At 43.9% G+C, this 14,643-nt stretch overlaps 1 pseudogene across 1 annotated transcript; it reads left to right on the plus strand.

The window, feature by feature from the left end:
* Positions 1-13,220: 13,220 nt before the first annotated feature.
* LOC308265685 (glutaminase liver isoform, mitochondrial-like) lies at positions 13,221-14,234 on the plus strand (annotated as a pseudogene). The gene has a single exon. The product of its transcript is annotated as a glutaminase liver isoform, mitochondrial-like (transcript).
* Positions 14,235-14,643: the final 409 nt, after the last annotated feature.

Below are 14,643 nucleotides of genomic sequence, written 5' to 3' on the forward strand. Positions count from 1 at the left end.
TCAGCTAGGTTTGGTAGTCTTGGGCTCATTTCAGTTTTCTAAACAGCTAAGCAATTATAATACAGGAAGCAAGCCCAAGGCTGATGACAAAGCCACCCTGTTCTTTAGGGAGAGCCGGAGAAAAGCCTGACTGTTTGGAGAAAATCTACTAGTTGATTTTGCATCACCAAACTCATTGCTAACTAACATTGTAATTAGAGTTAAGCCACAAGAGCCAAGATTTGGGAGACCATCTGCTCTGCTGTTTGCAGAGAGGGAGAGAACAGAGCAACCTTGGAGGATGGAGTTTCTGGGGCTCCTGGAAACGACCTTGTACTTTACTTGACTTCTTTCTGTTCCAGGCTCTTCTGTGATGGATGGCGAATGCTGTGCTGAAAAAAAACCACAGATGTTGTCCAAGACCTTGACTGGATGGGTTGCCTTTAGTTTTTGGCCTGGATTCAGCAGCACCAAATCTATAGATGTGTACCAAGGATCTGGTAAGTGCAAGAAATTAGGTTGGTCTGTATGGCATCTTCCTTTAAGGAGACAAGCACCTCATATGTTGCATAGCTGAAATGCAAGCCCAAAGAGGTCAAAGTAGAAGAATCCTGGTGATGTACAGAGATTAGCTTCTAATTGGAAGACACAACATAAGTAGTTGAAATGACAAGCCCAAAGAAGTCCAAGTGTAGGGACCCCAAGCATGTATACAATGAACACCATAGGGCTAACGGGCCCACACTGATCTATGCATGTTCACTATAGAGATGTTAGCTGGACCTTATGGACCTGAACAGGTTAAAGTACATTCAAGATAAGTGGGCTTTTAAGTGCAAGGCAAGTTGCTGGAAAGCCAAAGCCCATTTGGAGGGTCTTGAGCCCATCAATTTAGGAGAGCGATCTTACAGGATGTTAGATTTAGCATCCCTGCCTGGTAGGCAGGGAGCTAAATGATTCGCTTGCTATCCTCAGCATGCACATCCGGCACTCTTTTTTGTAAACCTTAAGAGCAGCCTTTCAAAGGCAGTTTTGTTCTCATTATCGTCTTTGACCTTGAGTTACAAACTTGCATGGCTTATAGCAATTTCCTGACATGTGCCTCTTTACTGAGCCAGGAATCTGCCTCTTTCTAACACTCACCTGTGCAACCTAGCTTTGACCTTGAAAGCCATATGGAACAAACTGTCACCCCTTTCCTGATATTTGAGGTCAGCTACTGCATCTCCTCTGAGTTTTGTTCCTTTGGGCTAACCACCTTCCATTCTTTTTCTTGATTCTTATGATATCACCTTGACCATCCTGGACACCCTCTTACTGATAAAGCTGCTGTACGGTTATGACCCGCTTTGCACCTTGTGGCCAGGTAATTGGGTGGTGTGGATGACTTATGTCTTTGACGGCGGCCTCCAATAAGCGCAATTACTTCTCTTAGGCAGAGCTCTTCGTCTTTATTGGAAGTCTGGGAGCCGTAATCTTCTCTGGGGTGCTGACAGTGAGAGTCAGAACAGAAGCATCTGTATCAGAGAGGGCTTTGAAGAAATGACTCCCTGCTTCCTGTCTCTGTCTTCTTTCACCTTCAGTCTATTTGTGGTAGAAAGAACGTGCGCAGACGAGGACAGCACATTTCTGTCTTCAGCTGTCAAAGCGTGAAGCCTTCCTGAGCTTTTTCTTTCCAGATAACCTTTGCCACTTCATTGGCACCTGCTCCTGCAATGATTCAGCCAATCAAATCATTGTTCATTTGCTGTCTCATGGAGCAGCAGCTAAAACAGACCTGTGCTGCAGGTGTAGAGCCTGTGTCTACAGGAGATCACAGGCTCCACAGAGAGAGGCTTGTAGGGGAGGGATTGCAGATCAGCAGGACAAATGCTAAAACGAGCACGATGGGGAACCAAGCACGCAGCGATGAAGCTGGCAGCGCTGGGGGAGGCTGGGGCACCTTAGCGGCAGCGGATCACAAGGGTTAGGTGCTTACGGCTGTTCCTAGCACGGTGCCCAACATATGCAGTTGCTCGACTAACATTTCTGGAAGAACTGGATGACCTGCCATCTTCCATCAGAGGTCCCGGTGGCTGTTTTCTGAAGTTTCACTCAACAAGTGAAGAGAAAACTCAAGAAGGAGGATGCCCCTAATTGCTGGATTTTTTTTTTTTTTCTGAGAGGGCTCACCAAGTTGAGTTTTTCAGCCCCCAAATGTCCTGTTTCCTAAGTACTTTATCCTTCAGTTTTCATGTGTTCTTTTTCTTTCTTTGCTTTTGCTGGGAAGCCAAGTTGGGATTCTTGAGGCTGCTTGTTTACCAGGGTTTGCTCTTGAGGAAAGAAGGAGCGATAGCTATGTTCCTAGGAAATCCCAGTCCTCTCCCCACGGCGACTCTCCTGTGTTCTCAGTGGCTCCAAACTTCCACCTCCCCGGGTGGACATGACTGTCAATAGCCGGTCACAAGGCACAGGCTCCAGCTGCTCAGTGAATTGCCAGCTCCTCATGGGATGTACAGATTTCACAACCGCTGGAAAAATTGCCTGTCACCCTGCACTGAGTTTGTGTCTCACTTTACCCAGAGTAAAAATACTGAAACGTAGGTCGAGCTATAGAAAGAGCCCTATAGTGAAGCAACCAATGTGACCAATCAGAGGGTATGGAATAGGGGAGGATGGAGCCTCTTTAAAACGCAGGAGGCACATAAACAAATATATCAAAGTTAATCACCACACAAGCATGGGATGGAGGGAAGGGGAGGGAATGGGATGGGGGCTGGAGGAGGGCTGATTGGATGATGTGCGCTTGTATATCCTCTCAAGTCTTGTACTCCAATGTGATTGATATATGACTACAATGCACCAATTAAAAAAATACTGAAACATGTACCAAACCTTATATGGATATAATTTCCATTCATTCTTCTGTGAGAAAAGGGGAGGTGCCCACTCCTCATTTGTAATGAAAAGTATTGGAAAAGCGTTGCTTTCTCAAGATTAATATGTTGTGAAGAGCCGAGACCCAAACTGAGGGTTTTCATTTTCATTACTATTTTTTGGGGGGTATTGGGAATTGTCTACCTGTGAGCTACACCCCCAGCCCTATTTTACTTTTGATTTTGAAACAGGATGTTGGTGAGTTGCTAAGGTTTTTGCTAAATTTCTGAGGCTAGCCTCAAACTTGTGATCCTCCTGTCTCAGCCTCTCAAGGACTGGGCACTAGCACTCCTGGTCCATTACTATTTTTAAAACTTTTTATTATTTTTGTGGTACTGGAGATTGAGCCCATGAGCACTCTATCTCTGAGCTAGATATATTACTCTATTTTTATTTTTTATTTTGAAAAAGGATCTTGCTAAGTTGCCGAGACTGGCCTCAAACCTGCACTCTGTCTCAGCCTCCCAAGTACTGTGTATGTCACCACACCCGGCTTAATTACTATACGTATTTTTAAAAAACTTTCCCCTTAGTTCTGAAATTTAGATATGTTTATGGCAGAAAATCTATATAAAACAGAAAAGTAGCCGGGCGTGGCGGCGCATGCTTGTAATCCCCATGCTTGGGAGGCAGAGACAGGAGGATCGCGCAGGTTTGAAGCCAGTTGCGTGTGCTGGCTTAGGAGACCCTGTTTCCAAATAAAAATGTAAAAATAGGTCTGGGAGTGTAGCCCGGAGGTAGAAGGGCTTCCAGGAACCCCAGTACCACACACACACACAAAAAAAAAAACCCAGAAAAGTAAAATTATGACCCAGAGATAGTTGCAATTCACAGCTTTTCTTTTGGTTTTTAAAATTTTTATACCCAGAAATAATAATAGCTCTCTCTATATATTGATATTAGAATCTCATTACATTTATTATTTTGTGACCTGCCTATTGCTTATCCAAATAACATACGTTTCTCCTTCATGCATCCACGAAACATCTCTTTCTGCCAGTTATAAAGGGTGTAGTGAGGGAGGGGACTGGCTTCACATAATCCCAGTAATAAACGCAGAGTCAGAGACAGAGATGAGTTACATGGAGGGAAAGGAGAAGATGATATGATGTTGGATACAAGGAGATTTGACTTAAACTGAGGGTTTAGGGAACAGCTTCCCAAGAAAAGTGGCACTTATAACTGAGCCCTCTTGGATGAGGAGGTTTTTTTTTTGCCAGAATAATAGTGGGGGTGCATGCAGGCAGCATTCAATCAGAAGGCTGCCCTGAAATCCCAGACCAGCAGAGCTTTCTAGGGCCCTGGGGCTGATGGAAGGTGAGCATGACAGTACAGCCTGCCTGCCCAGAGTTGTAGTCAGAGTGGACCTGTGGGGTTGGCCCTAATGCCAAGAGAAGGCACCAGTATTATCATCTGACTATGAAGCATCCCCCAAGAGCCACGTGTTGAGAGCCTGAGAACTTGGTCCCTGGTGCAGCACTGCTCAGAGGTGGGGCTTTGGGAAAGCATCTGGGTCATGAGGCTCTGACCTCTCCTGTGGCTTCATTGAAAGCTGAGTGGACTCAGGAAGTATGTTTCTCGTCCTTGTTCCATTCCCTTTTCTCTGTCTTTCTCTCTCTGCTTTGCGATGGCCACGAGCTGAGCACCTTTCCTCTAGCACACTCTTCCACCATGCTCTTTTGCCTCACCTTGGTTCCAAGGTCATGGAGCCAGCCCTCCTTGGACTGAACCCATGAACCCAAACCAACCTTTTTCCTTTCCATTGTACACCTCAGGCATTCGTCATAAAAATGGGGACATGAGTTGCTTCAGTTATAGATGGGGTACCATGAGCACTTAAAGATGATCACACAGGCTGAACAGAGAAGCAGGGATGGGGGCAGGGAGGAAGAGCTTATTATTCACGATTCTTTAGCACAACATAAGATTCTATTTTCTTACTAGGCCACGCTTTTCAAAATTCCTTAGTTTGGTGTTATTTTTGTTCTAGTTCTCAAGGTAACAAATGTCCTCACAGTGTTTTACCATGCACAACAATGATGCTTGCCTTTGACAAATCCTCCAGAGGTGCAGTTGTTAGCTTGGTGGATACACACAGCAGCAAGGCCATCTTTCCATAGTGCTAAGCTGCTCCTACCGTGGTTGTAAGAGTTTCAGCTTCCCCAGCCTTGGTATAAATACATTCATTTCCATATATCTTGTCCATACCTTGGCAATCATTAAAAAAAAGTCATGATAGGATAAGAGTCATTGTGTGTTTTCATTTCTATTTCTTCGATTATCAGTATGAAGGAATATTTTTGTAACCATATTAGTCATTGATATTCTTGAATTTTCCCTGACTCCATGTATTCGTCAGGGTTCACTAGAGTAACAGAACTCACAAAAAACATATATGGAAAAAGAATATTTATTAAATCAGCTTTAATTAATTAATTACATTTATTAAATTGGCAGTGTAGTCCCAGGTTTCCAACTGCACAAAGAGATCCAGAGAAAGCACAGCTAGTCGAGTGGTCTAAGGGCCCGAGTTTCAGAATCAGAGTGACCACAAATTCAGTCCCAGTCCAAGATGAAAAGGCCTGGAAACTCTGGAGAAACGATGGTAAAGGTTCAGTTCTAAAGCTGAAGGTGGATATCTTAGATAAGAACAGACGTATTTTCTTCAGGACGAGCCACACAGGCCTTCATGCGGCTTGCTCTTCCTTTTATCCAGAATTCTATCCTATCAGAATTGTGGCACCTACATTAGGGGCAGGACTTGCTCTTCAGTCTGCCATCCCATAAGCATCTCATCAGCACACTCAGAGTCACATAATCTTAGATTTTCATGATCCAGTCAAGTTGCCCATCCAGATTAACCATCACACTCCACATATTTACATGTTTGGACAAGACCTACTTCTAGAGTCGCTTATACCTCTTTTTTGTGCATTATAGTCTCATAATGTTGACAATGACATATATACACTCACCCTCGGTGCCTCCTCCTCATTTCCCTCCCTCCTAATATGGAGTACCCAGATTGACGCTGGTGTATATTCACATGTATGCACATAGTATATGGTAGTATTTCTATGAATGAACCTAAGTCTTCCACTTCTGCCCTTATATCTCCTTTCTGGCTCCCCTGAAGGTTTCTCCTCATCATTTGTAGTCTCTCTTGAGTCCCAATTACTCCCTATCCTGCACATATTAAAGGAAACATATGGCCCTTCGCTCTCTGTGCGTGGCTGGTCTCACTTAACATAATGCTCTCCAGGGACTTCCATTTTCCTGCAAATGATGAAATATTATTTTTCTTTATTGCTGAGTAGTATTCCATTGAGCTTACACCCCTTCGATACATTGTTTTAGAGAAGATTTCAGATTTCCTGGTCAGGCTCCCTCTATTTCCTAGGAGGCTATCTTGGGTTCTAAGATTCTCTTAGACCAAACTGACCATCCTCTGAGCAGGAGACCTGGGGCTTTTTATTTGTCATGAAGATTCAGACAAAAAGGACAAAATAAATCAGTCCACAAGGTCTTAGAGATATTCTTCTTTCCTTTGATATGCAGCTTCCCTTTAATATCTAAAGGGAACTGGTTCTCAGATCTTCTGAGATGTTTAAGTTTCATAAGAGATTATGAAAACAGGTGTAATATTTGCCTATAATCTCTGTACCTCTTTATGTATGCTTTAAATCATTCTCAAATCACTTATACTATCTAATACAAAATAAATGCAATACATATAGTATATTGTATTGTTTGGGCAATAATGACAAGAAAAAAGTCTATACATGTTCAATAATATTTTTACCAATTTTTTTTGGTGGTACTGGGGTGGAACCCAGGGGCTTTTCTACCTCCAGGATACACTCCCAGACATATTTTATACCTTATTTGGAAACAGGGTCTCACTAAGTTGCTGAGACCCTCAATAAGTAGCTGAGGCTGGCTTCGAACCTGTGCAATCTTCCTGTCTCAGCCTCCCAAGTGCTGAGATTATAAGCATGCGCCACCACACCTGGCTTTTTCCAAATATTTTAAACCATGGTTGGTTGATATCTTGTATGCATCACCACCCAGATGCAGAAGGCTGGTGGTCTAATTGAGTTCTTTATGCTTTCAACTGTTTAAATCGGTGCTGTTCATGGAAATACAATGTGATTCACATAGACAACTTAAAATTTTCTGGTGTCACAGTAAAAAAGGGAAAGGAAACTGGTGAAATTCACTTTGGTGATGTTTTCTTTAACTCACTATATTAAAACAGGTTATCTCTATAAAACAATATAAAAGTAATGGTGATATTGTATATGCTTTTATTTTCACAAGGAGTCCTTGATACTCAGTGTAAGCATGTCTCAGATTGGGCTAGCCACGCTGAGAGGGCTCAGTCATCCTGTTGTGGCGGGGATGGCTGGTGGTTTCTATGTTGCCTAGCATTTTTGGATGGTGTACTGGCAGGTCCGACCTCAGATTCATAGCTTCGTGGACCTTAAAAGTTGGAGAGAGGCTCAGTGAGCTGGTGCCAACAACACTGAGGAGAGAGGTCTCCCTGTCGAGCCACAAGACTTAGGGGCAGTGAGGATATTGATGGTGTCTCCAGATGATGTCTTGGTTGTGGTTGCTCTGCTATATACATCACAATAACAAAGGGCTTAATAAGTGATGTGTGCGTGTATGTCTCTACCATCTTGTATTTCACTGAAATGTATGACTACAATATACCAATAAAATAAAAAAAAAATAGCCTTTGCCCAGGAAGCAGAGAAAGGCTGAGCAAAGATTTTCCTGGGAAGTATTTCCTGTCATGTCCAGTCTGAGCTTTGGGGTCTGTGTGAACCTTACAGAGTCTCTGTTTGAAGGCAAATGCATTTGGACTCACCTCTTAAGAACTTTCATTCCTGAGTGCACCTGTTGTATCTGATGGGTACAGTGAGTGGCCGGCAGGTGGAGCCAGAGACAGCTGGCAGCCAGGAAAGTGCTTGCCAGCCCAGAGGTAGAGCCAGGGACCAAAGGCTAAATACCAGTGTTTGGGGCTCAAATGCTGATGTGAAGGGGAAACTGGATGTTCCCCTAGATGGGAAACTGGAAGTCCACTCCATCCTTTTAATATGAAAACTGGGAAATTGGAGAACCCACAATTCTTTATTCTTTATTTTTATTTTTTATTGGTGCATTGTATTTATACAACATAACGGAGTAAAAAACTTGTATAAACATAAATGCACAATTACCCAGCCAGCCCCTGCCCAGTCCCCACCTCCCTCCCTCCCTATCCCTCCCTCCCATGCTTGGTTTAGTGGTTGACTTTGATATGATGATAAGTACATCATGCACTTTAAAGCGTTTCCCTCTCCCCATCTCCCATCCCCACAGTTAGGTTGTCTTATTTGCTCCTCTATAGGATCTCTTTTTTCACCTGGAGTTCCTCCTATGACCCCATTCATCCTAGCTTGCACATATTAGGGAAAGCATCTGATTCCTTACTTTTTGTGACTGACGAATCTCACTTAGTATAATGTCCTCAAGATCCATCTATTTCCCTGAAAATACCGCAATTGTATTTTTTTTTATGGCTGAGTAAAATTCCATTGTGTACATATCCCACAGTTTTGAAATCCATTCATCTGTTGATGGACATCTTGGCTGGTCCCATAGTTTGGCTATGGTGAATTGTGCAGCTATGAACATAGATACACATGCATTAGTTTGGTAGTTTGGTTTCCTATCTTTTGGGTAGATACCCAGAAGTGGTATTGGTGGATCAAATGGTAGATTTGTTCCCATTCTTCTGAGGATTCTTCATACTGTTTTCCAAAGTAGTTGCACTAATTTGCAATCCCACCAACAATGTTTTAGAGTTCCCATGTCTCCACATCCTCGTCAGCATCTGTTGTTGTTTGTGTCTTGAATGATTGCCATTCTAGTTGGAATTAGGTGAAATCTCAGGGTAGTTTTGATTTGCATCTCTCTGATGCCAATGATGTTGAGCATTTTTTCATGCATTTATTGGCCATTTAAATTTCTTCTTTCATGAAGTGTCTATTTAGTTCACTTGCCCATTTTTTGATTGGATGATTTGTTTTTTTAGTGTTGAGTTTATTGAGTTGTCTATATATTCTAGATTTTAGTAGTCTATCGGAGGGGTAGGTGGCAAAAATCTTCTCCCATTCTGTTGGCTCTCGATTGAGGTTCTTGACAGTTTTCTTTGATGAACAGAAGCTCTTCAATTTCATGCAATCCCATGCCTTTTAATTTGTTGTGCTTTTGGGGTCTTGTTGAGAAGTGTTTATTTGTGCCTATGTGTTGCAGTGTTGGACCTATGCCCTCTTCGAGGAGCCTTAAGCTCTCTGGTCTAATTTCCAAGTCTTTGATCCATCTTGAATGAACTCTTGTGCAGGGTGAGAAAGTGGGATTAATTTCCAATTTTCTGCATATGGTTAACCAGTTTTGCCAACACCATTTGTTGAAGAGGCTATCTTTTTTCCAGTGTGTGTTTTTGGCCCCTTTGTCAAAAATCAATTGGCTGAAAGTGTGTGGACTTGTTTCTGGGTCTTCTATTCTGCTCCATTGGTCTATGTATCTGTTTTTGTGCCAGTACCATGCTGTTTTTATTTCAGTGGCTTTTTAGTATAGTTTAAAGTCAGGTATTGTGATTCCTCCTGCGTGGTGTTTGTTGCTGAGAACTACTTTGGCTATTCTGGGCACAATTCTCAAGCTAAATAAAATGTCAGTAAAAATGTTTTTCACTTTAGTATTTATCAGAAGCCAATTCCAGACTTGACCAGGAAACAAAACAAAACAAAATACACACAAAAACAGAGAAAATCCTCAGGAGGTAATTTTGAAGGCTGGGTAGGAGAAAAGAACATAGACTCTTTCATTAACAAGTTGTATATTGATTGTGTGTGCAAATGGTAATACCCAGAGTGGAGCACAATAGGAGCATTAGAAGCAAAGTAGCAGAGAAGTGCTTTGTGGGAGGAATCCCATGAAGCAGGAGTAGTTAACCCCAGGAGAGCAAGTACGTGGACAACGTGGCCCCTGAGTCTAGCCAAGTAGGGTGGGGGAGCACTAGAGACAAGAGGGGATTTTAGTAACTGATAGGAACGAGGGTAAGAGATTCCCACATTTGGTGCTTGAATACCCTGGTTAGAATTCTTACTAGGTGAGGATATTTGTGAGGTGTGGAGCTAGTTGGGTGTGAAGTTGGGTCTGCTTAAGAGAAATGCAGTTCAGAGCCAGGCACAGTGGTGCACACCTGTAATTCCAGTACCTGGGAGGCTAAGGCCAGAGGATGGCAGGTTGGAGGGCAGCCTCAGCAATGCATTGAGGCCCTGTTTCAAAATGAAGACAAAGTGCTGGGGGTATAGCTCAGTGGCAGAATGTCTCTGTGGTAATCCCTAGTACCACACACAAAAAAGAAAAATCCAGTTTAGCAAATTTGTTAGAGGATATAAGCAAGCACAACTCAGTCTGAATGAAGACCATGTGTAAGTGTTGTGTGGCCCACACATCGTTTTTCACATTAGTTGTTAATATGTAAACATATATATATTTATCACTGAGACATCCAGATTCTCTGAGGTGAGTAGAGGCTGTCCCCTTCGGTCAGGACAAGTGCCCCTGTGCTTGCGTGGCCTTGAACTGCCTGCATGATCTTGTAGTGTCTGACTTTGGGCTTCTTAGCTGAACTGCTTCATCACTTGAAGAGCTCCATGTTCTCTGTGAACTCAAGATTTAAGAAAAAAAAATGAACACACACACACACACACACACACACACACAGACACACACACGATCTCCACTTTTAGTAAGCCTTCCAAAGAACAAATGCAAATTTAGGAGGTAATTTATGCTGAGTACAACAGAAAGAGAAGCCACCCATTCTTAAAATATTTGGAATGGGAAGGGAGTCTAACAAAATGAAAATCCCAGCAGGGACTGTTGATTGGAAGCCAGGAAAGTGAAATGTACACTGTGGAAAATTTTATCAGAAACAGGAGGTGCATTTTAGAAACTTTCCTAGAAACTTTCCTAGAATGCAGAGGAAAAAAGAGATGAAAAGTCACAGGACACAAGTGTAAGTTACAAAATATAATGACAGAGGATGAGAGTGAGCAGATTATATACAATGGTTGAAGAAATGATAGAAAAAAAATTTCCCAAAGTGAAACAAAGACATGTGTTGTCCCCAAAGTTCACGTGTTGGAAAATCAGTCCGTAAGGCAGCAGTGTGGAGAGGTGGGTCCTTGAAGGGGTGACTGGGTCATGAGGGCTCTGCACGAACAGGATGCTGATAAAAGGACTGACTGGCTTCCTTGTCTCTCTCTCTCTGTCTTTGCCTGTGTGCACACCCATGTGCGTGCGCACGCTTTCTTGCCCTGCTACCTTGCACCATGGCATAACTGACAATCAGGCCCTTGTCAGAGGTGGTTCCTCAGACTTGAACTTCCCAGGCTCCAGAACCATGAGTCAAAGAAACTTGTACCATTTATAAACTACTCAGTCTGTGATATTTTGTTATCACAGCACAAACACAAGTAAGACAGATGGAAAGTGAGTGTTCCCCAAGTTTTTTTCAGGCAAATCTAAAGTAGGACCTCTGCCAAGAAAAATTTTGGTAAGGACTTTACATTTGAGGAATGGAGAGAGAAGAAGAGTTCTACAAGCTTCCAAACAGAAAATTAGAGAGGACAAAAGTGATAAGTAAAATAAAAAATTAAATGCGAGTAAAATAAAAATAATGTGCATACGGCGGAGTGTGAAAAACACGAGAGAGGTCCGGTACACGTGGCATATAAAGTTTTAATGGCACGGCTCTCCCTGGGATCAGGGCGAGGCACCGTGGGGCCCGCGCACCTGTCCGAAGCTAGAGGACGCGGGCTCTCCTTTTAAAGGCATGCATCTCGCGAGATGGGGGTTTTACTCGTGGGAACGCCCAATTCTCGCGGGGGTTTCAGCCCCTCCCTTGCCCTGCAGAGGTCATGTGACACAAAGTCACATGAGTGCAGGACCCAACTTAACAAAAAGCACTTATTTTAAAAGGTCTCGTACCAAGTTAGTTTCAGTTTCTTATTTTAGATGACCAGTATCAGAATAACATGGCTAAGACTTGCAGAGTTCTGATGGAATTTATTTGCCACCCAAGAATTTTATATCTGGGAAAGATATATTTTTGACCAAGGCATTAAAAATAAAGGTTCAAATCTCAGAAAATATGCCTCCTAAATAACTACATTTATGCAAAACAAATATAAATGTTTCTCATCACAAATAGCTTGTTTGGGAACACATGAGTGAGAAAGCCACAGATGGGAAAAACGAAATCCAATGAGCAGTTAACTGAGGAACTAAAGAGAAGTAAGCAAAACACTAACAAGGGAAAAAATGAACAAAACCATCTGCAGATAGGAAACTATTTTAGCCCCATAAGTGCCTCATAACACAGAGAATAGATTTGTGTCGTTCACAAAATGACTTGTGACACTGCTAAACTATCCAGTCTAGAACAGCCCTGGAAACAAAACACCGAAGGAACTCACTCCAGAACTTGTTTCTTCTGGCGACTAATTCAGAATTGACAATTTACATTTCTGCTCAACACAGACAAGCCTGAAAGAGCTGCTTATCACCCCCGCCCACCCCATCGGTGTAGTTTAGAATGAAGAGGGCTCTGATCCTTTTGCCAAATATTTATAGTTTAAATGTATACCATTTATGTTCAATAAAAATAAAATAAGGTGCAGCAGGCGCGGAGCCTGGCTGGCAGGCGCCGCCCGAGCCGGGGCCGCTCCTGGGCGGCGGCGCCCAGCACCACGTGCGCCAGGCGGCGTTGCAGGGCCCAGAGCCGATACGCAGCCACCAGCCTCAGCGCCCGGATCAGGATGTATCAGAGAGTGGCATGCTGTCCCGCCTCGGTGACTTGCTCTTCTACACTATTGCCGAGGGCCAGGAACGAATTCCTATCCACAAGTTCACTAGCGCACTGAAAGCCACAGGACTGCAGACATCAGATCCTCGACTCCGAGATTGCATGAGCCAGATGCACCGCATGGTCTAAGAGTCCAGCAGTGGTGGCCTCTTGGATAGAGAACTCTTCCAAAAGTGTGTGAGCAGCAACATTGTACTCCTGACCCAGGCATTCAGAAAGAAGTTTGTCATTCCTGACTTTGAGGAGTTCACATGCCATGTGGATCGCATCTTTGAGGATGCCAAAGAGCCCACTGGAGGCAAGGTCGCGGCCTACATCCCTCAGCTGGCCAAGTCCAACCCAGACCTGTGGGGTATCTCCCTGTGCACCGTGGATGGGCAGAGGAATTCCCCATAACCCCATGGTCAATGCCGGTGCCATCGTTGTCAGCTCCCTGATCAAGATGGACTGTAATAAAGCAGAGAAGTTCAATTTTGTGTTGCAGTATCTGAACAGAATGGCTGGAAATGAATGCATGGGTTTCAGCAATGCCACATTCCAGACAGAGAAGGAAACAGGGGATTGGAATTATGCCATCAGCTATTATCTCAAGGAAAAGAAGTGCTTTCCTAAGGGGGTGGACATGATGGCTGCCCTCGATCTCTACTTCCAGCTGTGCTCCATGGAGGTCACCTGTGAATCAGGCAGTGTCATGGCAGCCACCCTGGCCAGCGGAGGGATCTGCCCCATCACAGGCGAGAGCGTGCTGAGCGCAGAGGCTGTGCTCAACACCCTCAGCCTCATGCATTCCTGCGGCATGTATGACTTCTCTGGCCAGTTTGCCTTCCATGTGGGCTTGCCAGCCAAGTCAGCTGTATCCGGAGCCATCCTTCTGGTGGTACCCAATGTTATGGGAATGATGTGTCTGTCACCTCCACTGGACAAGCTGGGGAACAGCCAAAGGGGCATCAACTTCTGCCAGAAGTTGGTATCTCTCTTTAACTTCTACAACTAGGACAACCTGTGGCACTGTGCTCGGAAATTAGACCCAAGGTGTGAAGGGGGAGAAGTCCGGAACAAGACTGTAGTGAACCTGTTATTTGCTGCTTATAGTGGAGATGTTTCAGCTCTTTGAAGGTTTGCCTTGTCAGCCATGGATATGGAACAGAAAGACTATGATTCCTGCACTGCTCTGCACGTTGCTGTGGCTGAAGGACACATGGAAGTTGTTAAATTTCTGATCGAGGCTTGCAAAGTGAATCCTTTTGTCAAGGACAGGTGGGGCAACATTCCCCTGGATGATGCTGTGCAGTTCAACCACCTGGAGGTGGTCAAAGTGCTTCAAGATTACCAGGACTCCTACACACTCTCTGAGATGCAGGCTAAGGCAGCAGCTGAGGACCTATCCAAAGAGAACTTGGAGAGCATGGTGTGAGCCCTGGTCACGGACAGTTCCCTGCTCAAAAAAGTACAAGCTGGACACACATTAAGCCATACCATGAATATATTATGGAGAGTTGCTTCAGTGGGAACCAAGAAAGCCTCTTGGTAACATAGGCCAGTGCTTCCTGTGAGTCAAATGCCCCATTCTTTCAGCAGATACCTGCAGTAGAGCTATCCATGGACACTTCAAGGTGTGGCCTAGTGGCTTGGCCCACTCAAAACCATCCTGGGTCCCCTTTTTCTCTCTCTGAAGAAACCATCATAATTTGATGGAGGACTCTAGTTTCTATGCACGTGTATATATCAGAGTAAGAAAAAGGAGGGGACCTGTGAACCTGGCTTTAGTAGTCTGGTGAGATCTGTCCCCCTTGGACAGGACATGTTGTTGCTCTGCTAACAGC

Source organism: Muscardinus avellanarius, assembly GCF_963383645.1.
Source record: "Muscardinus avellanarius genome assembly, chromosome: 7".
Taxonomy (NCBI): Eukaryota; Metazoa; Chordata; class Mammalia; order Rodentia; family Gliridae; genus Muscardinus; species Muscardinus avellanarius.